The sequence below is a fragment of the Anomaloglossus baeobatrachus genome, unplaced genomic scaffold, assembly GCF_048569485.1.
Source record: "Anomaloglossus baeobatrachus isolate aAnoBae1 unplaced genomic scaffold, aAnoBae1.hap1 Scaffold_969, whole genome shotgun sequence".
NCBI lineage: Eukaryota > Metazoa > Chordata > Amphibia > Anura > Aromobatidae > Anomaloglossus > Anomaloglossus baeobatrachus.
This window is the reverse complement of record NW_027445370.1, coordinates 22,679-36,349: the sequence shown is the minus strand read 5'-3', so window position 1 is coordinate 36,349 and position 13,671 is coordinate 22,679. Positions and strand designations below refer to the sequence as shown.

General features: G+C 48.1%; 7 non-coding genes and 1 pseudogene across 7 annotated transcripts; all 8 read left to right on the top strand.

Annotated features, from left to right (window-relative positions):
* Nucleotides 1–792: 792 nt before the first annotated feature.
* LOC142289566 (U2 spliceosomal RNA) lies at nucleotides 793–983 on the top strand. The gene has a single exon (XR_012750037.1). It is a non-coding gene; the product is annotated as a U2 spliceosomal RNA (small nuclear RNA).
* A 1,387-nt stretch (nucleotides 984–2,370) lies between these two features.
* On the top strand, nucleotides 2,371–2,561 carry LOC142289564 (U2 spliceosomal RNA). Its single transcript, XR_012750035.1, has one exon. It is a non-coding gene; the product is annotated as a U2 spliceosomal RNA (small nuclear RNA).
* Nucleotides 2,562–3,948: 1,387 nt separating this feature from the next.
* Nucleotides 3,949–4,139, top strand: LOC142289563 (U2 spliceosomal RNA). Its single transcript, XR_012750034.1, has one exon. It is a non-coding gene; the product is annotated as a U2 spliceosomal RNA (small nuclear RNA).
* Nucleotides 4,140–5,526: 1,387 nt separating this feature from the next.
* On the top strand, nucleotides 5,527–5,717 carry LOC142289562 (U2 spliceosomal RNA). Its single transcript, XR_012750033.1, has one exon. It is a non-coding gene; the product is annotated as a U2 spliceosomal RNA (small nuclear RNA).
* Nucleotides 5,718–7,104: 1,387 nt separating this feature from the next.
* LOC142289561 (U2 spliceosomal RNA) lies at nucleotides 7,105–7,295 on the top strand. Its single transcript, XR_012750032.1, has one exon. It is a non-coding gene; the product is annotated as a U2 spliceosomal RNA (small nuclear RNA).
* A 1,387-nt stretch (nucleotides 7,296–8,682) lies between these two features.
* LOC142289560 (U2 spliceosomal RNA) lies at nucleotides 8,683–8,873 on the top strand. The gene has a single exon (XR_012750031.1). It is a non-coding gene; the product is annotated as a U2 spliceosomal RNA (small nuclear RNA).
* A 1,387-nt stretch (nucleotides 8,874–10,260) lies between these two features.
* Nucleotides 10,261–10,451, top strand: LOC142289559 (U2 spliceosomal RNA). Its single transcript, XR_012750030.1, has one exon. It is a non-coding gene; the product is annotated as a U2 spliceosomal RNA (small nuclear RNA).
* Nucleotides 10,452–11,838: 1,387 nt separating this feature from the next.
* LOC142289569 (U2 spliceosomal RNA) lies at nucleotides 11,839–11,942 on the top strand (annotated as a pseudogene).
* Nucleotides 11,943–13,671: the final 1,729 nt, after the last annotated feature.

The following is a 13,671-nucleotide window of genomic DNA, read 5'->3' as shown; positions in this document are numbered from 1 at the left end:
ATATAAGGAACGTCAAATACTAAGAAAGGGCGGCCTATGAAAGAATTACTACTTTCAATAAGTACACTTAAACGGCTAATTGGGAATAGAAAAACTGTAAAAAGCCCTCTGAGAAAGCCCCCCTCTAACCTTTGATAGTAAGCTTTTCTGTAGTCTGCCTGTTGATGTATTTTCCGTTTGAACTGTGCACAACATGAAGAGACGGAACACTGGCGGCTTGTCACAATGCCCCCCGATGACATCACAATAGCGCTGCTGCCTAGAAAACAAGCTGCGCAGAAGAAGTTGTTCTTTGGGTGGGAGGGTGGGCTAGTGGAAGGAGGGGGCAATCTCTTTTTTTCCCGGGTGGTAGGGGGATGACAGGAGAAGGGAAGCGGGTGGTGAGAAAGGTACAGAGGGCAGGGTTTGGGGGCTGGGAAGGAAAGGGAAAAGATTAGGGTTTGGGGATGATGAAAGGGCTTTCTACGGGTAAGGATGGCAAAGGGTGGCAGTGACGGAAAGTCAGGCAACCTGTCCTGTCCGTCTTTTTGTATCGTGAATTGGAAAGACTGCAAGGGGGAGGGGAGTTGCTTGCGCCCTAAAGGAGGAGTTATTCAGATTCATTGCAGTGGGCGGCGGCTGCAAAACGCACCATTCTTCTTGTTTTGGCTCTGCAAAGCAGCCTTTTCAAGGGTTGGCTTGGGTGACAAAATGTCTTGTGTAGGCGTGGGTTTGTCTCCCTCTCGCTCTCTCTCCCTAAGATGTGTCCGGCATAGGCCAGGGTGCCACTCGAGGCCCAAACCAATTCTGGTTATCGCTTCTCGGCCTTTTGGCTAAGATCAAGTGTAGTATCTGTTCTTATCAGTTTAATATCTGATACGTCCCCTATCTGGGGACCATATATTAAATGGATTTTTAGAACAGGGAGATGGAAAAAGAGCTTGCTCTGTCCACTCCACGCATTGACCTGGTATTGCAGTACCTCCAGGAACGGTGCACCCCTTCTTAACCCAGTTTCCAAAAGCAGAACTCAATTCACCTGATTCATATTAGCCCGATTTAATGAATTGGAAGAAAGCATACGTCTTCATATGCACCTCAATTTGGCCCATTCACTTTTCACACTTCCTCCTTTTGTTTTTTATCTTTCACACTTTTGACTTTCTTTATTCATCCAAATAGCAAACTCATCACCACTCAACCTGACCAACTCGGCTATGTCCCCGTGCTGCAGTTCTCTGTCTTATCTAGATCATTTGCAATTGAATGGAATAGATCCCTTTTGGACAAAGTGGATTCACCTGCTGCTGCAGTGACCACAGGTGTGATAACATCTAGAATTGGCATCTGGTGCGATCTCTCCGCTTCCACTCCAAAGAAAGTTACCTGTTTATTCCTATCATGCATTGGTTTTTGGGGTTTTCTTTGAGTAATGATGATCTCTTTAGTAGTCTGTTGGCGCCCTCTCCTGGAGGAATAGTTTGCTTGCTCTTGGACATTCTAAAAGAGAGGTCATGATAGACATTGAGCTTCTGAGCTCAATTGGGGACAGTCATGGGTGATGAATGTTTGCAACCTACTGCGAAGCCTCATACCGCAATATAAGGAACGTCAAATACTAAGAAAGGGCGGCCTATGAAAGAATTACTACTTTCAATAAGTACACTTAAACGGCTAATTGGGAATAGAAAAACTGTAAAAAGCCCTCTGAGAAAGCCCCCCTCTAACCTTTGATAGTAAGCTTTTCTGTAGTCTGCCTGTTGATGTATTTTCCGTTTGAACTGTGCACAACATGAAGAGACGGAACACTGGCGGCTTGTCACAATGCCCCCCGATGACATCACAATAGCGCTGCTGCCTAGAAAACAAGCTGCGCAGAAGAAGTTGTTCTTTGGGTGGGAGGGTGGGCTAGTGGAAGGAGGGGGCAATCTCTTTTTTTCCCGGGTGGTAGGGGGATGACAGGAGAAGGGAAGCGGGTGGTGAGAAAGGTACAGAGGGCAGGGTTTGGGGGCTGGGAAGGAAAGGGAAAAGATTAGGGTTTGGGGATGATGAAAGGGCTTTCTACGGGTAAGGATGGCAAAGGGTGGCAGTGACGGAAAGTCAGGCAACCTGTCCTGTCCGTCTTTTTGTATCGTGAATTGGAAAGACTGCAAGGGGGAGGGGAGTTGCTTGCGCCCTAAAGGAGGAGTTATTCAGATTCATTGCAGTGGGCGGCGGCTGCAAAACGCACCATTCTTCTTGTTTTGGCTCTGCAAAGCAGCCTTTTCAAGGGTTGGCTTGGGTGACAAAATGTCTTGTGTAGGCGTGGGTTTGTCTCCCTCTCGCTCTCTCTCCCTAAGATGTGTCCGGCATAGGCCAGGGTGCCACTCGAGGCCCAAACCAATTCTGGTTATCGCTTCTCGGCCTTTTGGCTAAGATCAAGTGTAGTATCTGTTCTTATCAGTTTAATATCTGATACGTCCCCTATCTGGGGACCATATATTAAATGGATTTTTAGAACAGGGAGATGGAAAAAGAGCTTGCTCTGTCCACTCCACGCATTGACCTGGTATTGCAGTACCTCCAGGAACGGTGCACCCCTTCTTAACCCAGTTTCCAAAAGCAGAACTCAATTCACCTGATTCATATTAGCCCGATTTAATGAATTGGAAGAAAGCATACGTCTTCATATGCACCTCAATTTGGCCCATTCACTTTTCACACTTCCTCCTTTTGTTTTTTATCTTTCACACTTTTGACTTTCTTTATTCATCCAAATAGCAAACTCATCACCACTCAACCTGACCAACTCGGCTATGTCCCCGTGCTGCAGTTCTCTGTCTTATCTAGATCATTTGCAATTGAATGGAATAGATCCCTTTTGGACAAAGTGGATTCACCTGCTGCTGCAGTGACCACAGGTGTGATAACATCTAGAATTGGCATCTGGTGCGATCTCTCCGCTTCCACTCCAAAGAAAGTTACCTGTTTATTCCTATCATGCATTGGTTTTTGGGGTTTTCTTTGAGTAATGATGATCTCTTTAGTAGTCTGTTGGCGCCCTCTCCTGGAGGAATAGTTTGCTTGCTCTTGGACATTCTAAAAGAGAGGTCATGATAGACATTGAGCTTCTGAGCTCAATTGGGGACAGTCATGGGTGATGAATGTTTGCAACCTACTGCGAAGCCTCATACCGCAATATAAGGAACGTCAAATACTAAGAAAGGGCGGCCTATGAAAGAATTACTACTTTCAATAAGTACACTTAAACGGCTAATTGGGAATAGAAAAACTGTAAAAAGCCCTCTGAGAAAGCCCCCCTCTAACCTTTGATAGTAAGCTTTTCTGTAGTCTGCCTGTTGATGTATTTTCCGTTTGAACTGTGCACAACATGAAGAGACGGAACACTGGCGGCTTGTCACAATGCCCCCCGATGACATCACAATAGCGCTGCTGCCTAGAAAACAAGCTGCGCAGAAGAAGTTGTTCTTTGGGTGGGAGGGTGGGCTAGTGGAAGGAGGGGGCAATCTCTTTTTTTCCCGGGTGGTAGGGGGATGACAGGAGAAGGGAAGCGGGTGGTGAGAAAGGTACAGAGGGCAGGGTTTGGGGGCTGGGAAGGAAAGGGAAAAGATTAGGGTTTGGGGATGATGAAAGGGCTTTCTACGGGTAAGGATGGCAAAGGGTGGCAGTGACGGAAAGTCAGGCAACCTGTCCTGTCCGTCTTTTTGTATCGTGAATTGGAAAGACTGCAAGGGGGAGGGGAGTTGCTTGCGCCCTAAAGGAGGAGTTATTCAGATTCATTGCAGTGGGCGGCGGCTGCAAAACGCACCATTCTTCTTGTTTTGGCTCTGCAAAGCAGCCTTTTCAAGGGTTGGCTTGGGTGACAAAATGTCTTGTGTAGGCGTGGGTTTGTCTCCCTCTCGCTCTCTCTCCCTAAGATGTGTCCGGCATAGGCCAGGGTGCCACTCGAGGCCCAAACCAATTCTGGTTATCGCTTCTCGGCCTTTTGGCTAAGATCAAGTGTAGTATCTGTTCTTATCAGTTTAATATCTGATACGTCCCCTATCTGGGGACCATATATTAAATGGATTTTTAGAACAGGGAGATGGAAAAAGAGCTTGCTCTGTCCACTCCACGCATTGACCTGGTATTGCAGTACCTCCAGGAACGGTGCACCCCTTCTTAACCCAGTTTCCAAAAGCAGAACTCAATTCACCTGATTCATATTAGCCCGATTTAATGAATTGGAAGAAAGCATACGTCTTCATATGCACCTCAATTTGGCCCATTCACTTTTCACACTTCCTCCTTTTGTTTTTTATCTTTCACACTTTTGACTTTCTTTATTCATCCAAATAGCAAACTCATCACCACTCAACCTGACCAACTCGGCTATGTCCCCGTGCTGCAGTTCTCTGTCTTATCTAGATCATTTGCAATTGAATGGAATAGATCCCTTTTGGACAAAGTGGATTCACCTGCTGCTGCAGTGACCACAGGTGTGATAACATCTAGAATTGGCATCTGGTGCGATCTCTCCGCTTCCACTCCAAAGAAAGTTACCTGTTTATTCCTATCATGCATTGGTTTTTGGGGTTTTCTTTGAGTAATGATGATCTCTTTAGTAGTCTGTTGGCGCCCTCTCCTGGAGGAATAGTTTGCTTGCTCTTGGACATTCTAAAAGAGAGGTCATGATAGACATTGAGCTTCTGAGCTCAATTGGGGACAGTCATGGGTGATGAATGTTTGCAACCTACTGCGAAGCCTCATACCGCAATATAAGGAACGTCAAATACTAAGAAAGGGCGGCCTATGAAAGAATTACTACTTTCAATAAGTACACTTAAACGGCTAATTGGGAATAGAAAAACTGTAAAAAGCCCTCTGAGAAAGCCCCCCTCTAACCTTTGATAGTAAGCTTTTCTGTAGTCTGCCTGTTGATGTATTTTCCGTTTGAACTGTGCACAACATGAAGAGACGGAACACTGGCGGCTTGTCACAATGCCCCCCGATGACATCACAATAGCGCTGCTGCCTAGAAAACAAGCTGCGCAGAAGAAGTTGTTCTTTGGGTGGGAGGGTGGGCTAGTGGAAGGAGGGGGCAATCTCTTTTTTTCCCGGGTGGTAGGGGGATGACAGGAGAAGGGAAGCGGGTGGTGAGAAAGGTACAGAGGGCAGGGTTTGGGGGCTGGGAAGGAAAGGGAAAAGATTAGGGTTTGGGGATGATGAAAGGGCTTTCTACGGGTAAGGATGGCAAAGGGTGGCAGTGACGGAAAGTCAGGCAACCTGTCCTGTCCGTCTTTTTGTATCGTGAATTGGAAAGACTGCAAGGGGGAGGGGAGTTGCTTGCGCCCTAAAGGAGGAGTTATTCAGATTCATTGCAGTGGGCGGCGGCTGCAAAACGCACCATTCTTCTTGTTTTGGCTCTGCAAAGCAGCCTTTTCAAGGGTTGGCTTGGGTGACAAAATGTCTTGTGTAGGCGTGGGTTTGTCTCCCTCTCGCTCTCTCTCCCTAAGATGTGTCCGGCATAGGCCAGGGTGCCACTCGAGGCCCAAACCAATTCTGGTTATCGCTTCTCGGCCTTTTGGCTAAGATCAAGTGTAGTATCTGTTCTTATCAGTTTAATATCTGATACGTCCCCTATCTGGGGACCATATATTAAATGGATTTTTAGAACAGGGAGATGGAAAAAGAGCTTGCTCTGTCCACTCCACGCATTGACCTGGTATTGCAGTACCTCCAGGAACGGTGCACCCCTTCTTAACCCAGTTTCCAAAAGCAGAACTCAATTCACCTGATTCATATTAGCCCGATTTAATGAATTGGAAGAAAGCATACGTCTTCATATGCACCTCAATTTGGCCCATTCACTTTTCACACTTCCTCCTTTTGTTTTTTATCTTTCACACTTTTGACTTTCTTTATTCATCCAAGTAGCAAACTCATCACCACTCAACCTGACCAACTCGGCTATGTCCCCGTGCTGCAGTTCTCTGTCTTATCTAGATCATTTGCAATTGAATGGAATAGATCCCTTTTGGACAAAGTGGATTCACCTGCTGCTGCAGTGACCACAGGTGTGATAACATCTAGAATTGGCATCTGGTGCGATCTCTCCGCTTCCACTCCAAAGAAAGTTACCTGTTTATTCCTATCATGCATTGGTTTTTGGGGTTTTCTTTGAGTAATGATGATCTCTTTAGTAGTCTGTTGGCGCCCTCTCCTGGAGGAATAGTTTGCTTGCTCTTGGACATTCTAAAAGAGAGGTCATGATAGACATTGAGCTTCTGAGCTCAATTGGGGACAGTCATGGGTGATGAATGTTTGCAACCTACTGCGAAGCCTCATACCGCAATATAAGGAACGTCAAATACTAAGAAAGGGCGGCCTATGAAAGAATTACTACTTTCAATAAGTACACTTAAACGGCTAATTGGGAATAGAAAAACTGTAAAAAGCCCTCTGAGAAAGCCCCCCTCTAACCTTTGATAGTAAGCTTTTCTGTAGTCTGCCTGTTGATGTATTTTCCGTTTGAACTGTGCACAACATGAAGAGACGGAACACTGGCGGCTTGTCACAATGCCCCCCGATGACATCACAATAGCGCTGCTGCCTAGAAAACAAGCTGCGCAGAAGAAGTTGTTCTTTGGGTGGGAGGGTGGGCTAGTGGAAGGAGGGGGCAATCTCTTTTTTTCCCGGGTGGTAGGGGGATGACAGGAGAAGGGAAGCGGGTGGTGAGAAAGGTACAGAGGGCAGGGTTTGGGGGCTGGGAAGGAAAGGGAAAAGATTAGGGTTTGGGGATGATGAAAGGGCTTTCTACGGGTAAGGATGGCAAAGGGTGGCAGTGACGGAAAGTCAGGCAACCTGTCCTGTCCGTCTTTTTGTATCGTGAATTGGAAAGACTGCAAGGGGGAGGGGAGTTGCTTGCGCCCTAAAGGAGGAGTTATTCAGATTCATTGCAGTGGGCGGCGGCTGCAAAACGCACCATTCTTCTTGTTTTGGCTCTGCAAAGCAGCCTTTTCAAGGGTTGGCTTGGGTGACAAAATGTCTTGTGTAGGCGTGGGTTTGTCTCCCTCTCGCTCTCTCTCCCTAAGATGTGTCCGGCATAGGCCAGGGTGCCACTCGAGGCCCAAACCAATTCTGGTTATCGCTTCTCGGCCTTTTGGCTAAGATCAAGTGTAGTATCTGTTCTTATCAGTTTAATATCTGATACGTCCCCTATCTGGGGACCATATATTAAATGGATTTTTAGAACAGGGAGATGGAAAAAGAGCTTGCTCTGTCCACTCCACGCATTGACCTGGTATTGCAGTACCTCCAGGAACGGTGCACCCCTTCTTAACCCAGTTTCCAAAAGCAGAACTCAATTCACCTGATTCATATTAGCCCGATTTAATGAATTGGAAGAAAGCATACGTCTTCATATGCACCTCAATTTGGCCCATTCACTTTTCACACTTCCTCCTTTTGTTTTTTATCTTTCACACTTTTGACTTTCTTTATTCATCCAAATAGCAAACTCATCACCACTCAACCTGACCAACTCGGCTATGTCCCCGTGCTGCAGTTCTCTGTCTTATCTAGATCATTTGCAATTGAATGGAATAGATCCCTTTTGGACAAAGTGGATTCACCTGCTGCTGCAGTGACCACAGGTGTGATAACATCTAGAATTGGCATCTGGTGCGATCTCTCCGCTTCCACTCCAAAGAAAGTTACCTGTTTATTCCTATCATGCATTGGTTTTTGGGGTTTTCTTTGAGTAATGATGATCTCTTTAGTAGTCTGTTGGCGCCCTCTCCTGGAGGAATAGTTTGCTTGCTCTTGGACATTCTAAAAGAGAGGTCATGATAGACATTGAGCTTCTGAGCTCAATTGGGGACAGTCATGGGTGATGAATGTTTGCAACCTACTGCGAAGCCTCATACCGCAATATAAGGAACGTCAAATACTAAGAAAGGGCGGCCTATGAAAGAATTACTACTTTCAATAAGTACACTTAAACGGCTAATTGGGAATAGAAAAACTGTAAAAAGCCCTCTGAGAAAGCCCCCCTCTAACCTTTGATAGTAAGCTTTTCTGTAGTCTGCCTGTTGATGTATTTTCCGTTTGAACTGTGCACAACATGAAGAGACGGAACACTGGCGGCTTGTCACAATGCCCCCCGATGACATCACAATAGCGCTGCTGCCTAGAAAACAAGCTGCGCAGAAGAAGTTGTTCTTTGGGTGGGAGGGTGGGCTAGTGGAAGGAGGGGGCAATCTCTTTTTTTCCCGGGTGGTAGGGGGATGACAGGAGAAGGGAAGCGGGTGGTGAGAAAGGTACAGAGGGCAGGGTTTGGGGGCTGGGAAGGAAAGGGAAAAGATTAGGGTTTGGGGATGATGAAAGGGCTTTCTACGGGTAAGGATGGCAAAGGGTGGCAGTGACGGAAAGTCAGGCAACCTGTCCTGTCCGTCTTTTTGTATCGTGAATTGGAAAGACTGCAAGGGGGAGGGGAGTTGCTTGCGCCCTAAAGGAGGAGTTATTCAGATTCATTGCAGTGGGCGGCGGCTGCAAAACGCACCATTCTTCTTGTTTTGGCTCTGCAAAGCAGCCTTTTCAAGGGTTGGCTTGGGTGACAAAATGTCTTGTGTAGGCGTGGGTTTGTCTCCCTCTCGCTCTCTCTCCCTAAGATGTGTCCGGCATAGGCCAGGGTGCCACTCGAGGCCCAAACCAATTCTGGTTATCGCTTCTCGGCCTTTTGGCTAAGATCAAGTGTAGTATCTGTTCTTATCAGTTTAATATCTGATACGTCCCCTATCTGGGGACCATATATTAAATGGATTTTTAGAACAGGGAGATGGAAAAAGAGCTTGCTCTGTCCACTCCACGCATTGACCTGGTATTGCAGTACCTCCAGGAACGGTGCACCCCTTCTTAACCCAGTTTCCAAAAGCAGAACTCAATTCACCTGATTCATATTAGCCCGATTTAATGAATTGGAAGAAAGCATACGTCTTCATATGCACCTCAATTTGGCCCATTCACTTTTCACACTTCCTCCTTTTGTTTTTTATCTTTCACACTTTTGACTTTCTTTATTCATCCAAATAGCAAACTCATCACCACTCAACCTGACCAACTCGGCTATGTCCCCGTGCTGCAGTTCTCTGTCTTATCTAGATCATTTGCAATTGAATGGAATAGATCCCTTTTGGACAAAGTGGATTCACCTGCTGCTGCAGTGACCACAGGTGTGATAACATCTAGAATTGGCATCTGGTGCGATCTCTCCGCTTCCACTCCAAAGAAAGTTACCTGTTTATTCCTATCATGCATTGGTTTTTGGGGTTTTCTTTGAGTAATGATGATCTCTTTAGTAGTCTGTTGGCGCCCTCTCCTGGAGGAATAGTTTGCTTGCTCTTGGACATTCTAAAAGAGAGGTCATGATAGACATTGAGCTTCTGAGCTCAATTGGGGACAGTCATGGGTGATGAATGTTTGCAACCTACTGCGAAGCCTCATACCGCAATATAAGGAACGTCAAATACTAAGAAAGGGCGGCCTATGAAAGAATTACTACTTTCAATAAGTACACTTAAACGGCTAATTGGGAATAGAAAAACTGTAAAAAGCCCTCTGAGAAAGCCCCCCTCTAACCTTTGATAGTAAGCTTTTCTGTAGTCTGCCTGTTGATGTATTTTCCGTTTGAACTGTGCACAACATGAAGAGACGGAACACTGGCGGCTTGTCACAATGCCCCCCGATGACATCACAATAGCGCTGCTGCCTAGAAAACAAGCTGCGCAGAAGAAGTTGTTCTTTGGGTGGGAGGGTGGGCTAGTGGAAGGAGGGGGCAATCTCTTTTTTTCCCGGGTGGTAGGGGGATGACAGGAGAAGGGAAGCGGGTGGTGAGAAAGGTACAGAGGGCAGGGTTTGGGGGCTGGGAAGGAAAGGGAAAAGATTAGGGTTTGGGGATGATGAAAGGGCTTTCTACGGGTAAGGATGGCAAAGGGTGGCAGTGACGGAAAGTCAGGCAACCTGTCCTGTCCGTCTTTTTGTATCGTGAATTGGAAAGACTGCAAGGGGGAGGGGAGTTGCTTGCGCCCTAAAGGAGGAGTTATTCAGATTCATTGCAGTGGGCGGCGGCTGCAAAACGCACCATTCTTCTTGTTTTGGCTCTGCAAAGCAGCCTTTTCAAGGGTTGGCTTGGGTGACAAAATGTCTTGTGTAGGCGTGGGTTTGTCTCCCTCTCGCTCTCTCTCCCTAAGATGTGTCCGGCATAGGCCAGGGTGCCACTCGAGGCCCAAACCAATTCTGGTTATCGCTTCTCGGCCTTTTGGCTAAGATCAAGTGTAGTATCTGTTCTTATCAGTTTAATATCTGATACGTCCCCTATCTGGGGACCATATATTAAATGGATTTTTAGAACAGGGAGATGGAAAAAGAGCTTGCTCTGTCCACTCCACGCATTGACCTGGTATTGCAGTACCTCCAGGAACGGTGCACCCCTTCTTAACCCAGTTTCCAAAAGCAGAACTCAATTCACCTGATTCATATTAGCCCGATTTAATGAATTGGAAGAAAGCATACGTCTTCATATGCACCTCAATTTGGCCCATTCACTTTTCACACTTCCTCCTTTTGTTTTTTATCTTTCACACTTTTGACTTTCTTTATTCATCCAAATAGCAAACTCATCACCACTCAACCTGACCAACTCGGCTATGTCCCCGTGCTGCAGTTCTCTGTCTTATCTAGATCATTTGCAATTGAATGGAATAGATCCCTTTTGGACAAAGTGGATTCACCTGCTGCTGCAGTGACCACAGGTGTGATAACATCTAGAATTGGCATCTGGTGCGATCTCTCCGCTTCCACTCCAAAGAAAGTTACCTGTTTATTCCTATCATGCATTGGTTTTTGGGGTTTTCTTTGAGTAATGATGATCTCTTTAGTAGTCTGTTGGCGCCCTCTCCTGGAGGAATAGTTTGCTTGCTCTTGGACATTCTAAAAGAGAGGTCATGATAGACATTGAGCTTCTGAGCTCAATTGGGGACAGTCATGGGTGATGAATGTTTGCAACCTACTGCGAAGCCTCATACCGCAATATAAGGAACGTCAAATACTAAGAAAGGGCGGCCTATGAAAGAATTACTACTTTCAATAAGTACACTTAAACGGCTAATTGGGAATAGAAAAACTGTAAAAAGCCCTCTGAGAAAGCCCCCCTCTAACCTTTGATAGTAAGCTTTTCTGTAGTCTGCCTGTTGATGTATTTTCCGTTTGAACTGTGCACAACATGAAGAGACGGAACACTGGCGGCTTGTCACAATGCCCCCCGATGACATCACAATAGCGCTGCTGCCTAGAAAACAAGCTGCGCAGAAGAAGTTGTTCTTTGGGTGGGAGGGTGGGCTAGTGGAAGGAGGGGGCAATCTCTTTTTTTCCCGGGTGGTAGGGGGATGACAGGAGAAGGGAAGCGGGTGGTGAGAAAGGTACAGAGGGCAGGGTTTGGGGGCTGGGAAGGAAAGGGAAAAGATTAGGGTTTGGGGATGATGAAAGGGCTTTCTACGGGTAAGGATGGCAAAGGGTGGCAGTGACGGAAAGTCAGGCAACCTGTCCTGTCCGTCTTTTTGTATCGTGAATTGGAAAGACTGCAAGGGGGAGGGGAGTTGCTTGCGCCCTAAAGGAGGAGTTATTCAGATTCATTGCAGTGGGCGGCGGCTGCAAAACGCACCATTCTTCTTGTTTTGGCTCTGCAAAGCAGCCTTTTCAAGGGTTGGCTTGGGTGACAAAATGTCTTGTGTAGGCGTGGGTTTGTCTCCCTCTCGCTCTCTCTCCCTAAGATGTGTCCGGCATAGGCCAGGGTGCCACTCGAGGCCCAAACCAATTCTGGTTATCGCTTCTCGGCCTTTTGGCTAAGATCAAGTGTAGTATCTGTTCTTATCAGAACAAACTGAGCTAGCTACACTTGACGAGATACGATCAGGGAGACAAGCTCCGAAGCCCAGCCGAGACCGAAAGAGGGAGATCGGACGGAAGAAGAGCTTGGCAGAAAGAAGCAAGAAGACGAAGGCTCGGAGAAGACTTGGGGAGACCAGAGGAACTTCGAGGAGGAACACAGCGGGAGAAGACACCCGGAGAAGAATCCAAGATCCAGCTCCGGGAACTCAAGCAGGAACCAGCCATGGCAAGCAAGCCAGAGAAGGCAGCCAAGAAGGCTCAGGACCCAGGGACCTCCAGGAAGGCTCATCCAGAGGCTTCTTCGGCCCAAGAGGCCCCTACCTCCGACGCCAGCCAGCCGGAGGGAGCCCGGACGCCGCCTGAAAAGGCTCCAACCCTGGAGCCTTGGATGCGGCAGACGGTCGCCCTGAAGCTGAAGGCGGTGGATGGTAGGTTGCCGGACATGTCCAGCGACGTGTTCTGCAAGAAGATGATTCTGGATCAGGGCTTCTCCAGGGCGGAAACCCTGAGTGTCCAGACCTTCATGACTGGCATTTTTCTGGTAACCTTTGCCACGGTGAATGCCTGCAGGAGATACTGGGAGGCGATGAACGCAGCGATGCCGGACTCCCCTTTTCATTCTTTTTTAGGATCCTGTCCTATACAGAGGGATGAGAAGAGGATCACGGTCTCCATGCGGAACCCGCACACCCCAGGAAGAGACATCTCCACGTTCCTGGGACGTCTCTGCACAGTGGTGAGGGAGCCATCCCACATCCTTAACGGCAACGGATTCTGGACGGGTAAGTGGTCAGTAACCGTTCGACTCCACAGGGATCCAGCATCCGAGGATGGTCTCCAGCACCTGCCCCCGACATTCTCTCTGGGAAACTCCTTTGGTCTCATCTACTACCCGGACATGCCACACAACTGCAGGAAATGTGGCGGGAAAGGGCATTCGATGAAGACCTGCAAGGAGGACGCCTGCAGGGTTTGCCGGGTGACAGGACACAGCTCCAAGGACTGTCCAAAGAAGAAGACTTGCAACCTATGTGGACAGGCGGACCACCTTTACAAGGACTGCCCACAGCGGGAGAAATCCTGGGCAAGGGTTGCCGCGGCGACCCAGTATCGGGTAGTCACAGCTTCGTCGACCAAGGCAGCTACGACCAAGGCCACAGAGGCCAAGGACAAGGCGGCCAAGAACCCAGCGACCGTGGCTCCAGCCGATGCCCCAGCAGCCACGGAGTCCAGGGAAAAGAAGGGTAAGAAAACTGTTGCCCCCTCCCTGGCCCCCCCCCCTGTCACCCCTGTCCAAACCCCTCCCCCCCCGGCCAACCCTACTGAGGATTCCACTACCTCCACCTCATTTCCCTACTCCTCAGTTGGTCTCCTCACCCCCCCCCCAAAGCCCACTCTCCCTCCCCAGACCATGAGAGCAGAGGGCCTCAGCACTCTTGCACTTTTCACCGAGGAGGATTTTCCAGCTCTTGTCTCCTCAGGTACAGGCCAAAGGAAAAGGAAGGTGGAAGATAGTCCTGTCGCAGAACCTTCCAAGCTGTTCATTGTGGACCCCAATCCACCCCAGGAAGAGGAGGATGGCCTCCTCCCAGAACCGGACGTGTTGGAGCAGATGGTGGAGTCCCTTGTGGCCGAAGAAGAAATGGAGGAGTCGGAAGCCACTGAGGCACCATCCCTGCTCGATCAGCTAGAAGAAGAGGGTCTGCTGGAGATACCCTTACCAGCAGGTGCCAAAGAGGAAGAACCGCCCGACCGGAGTGGTAACTA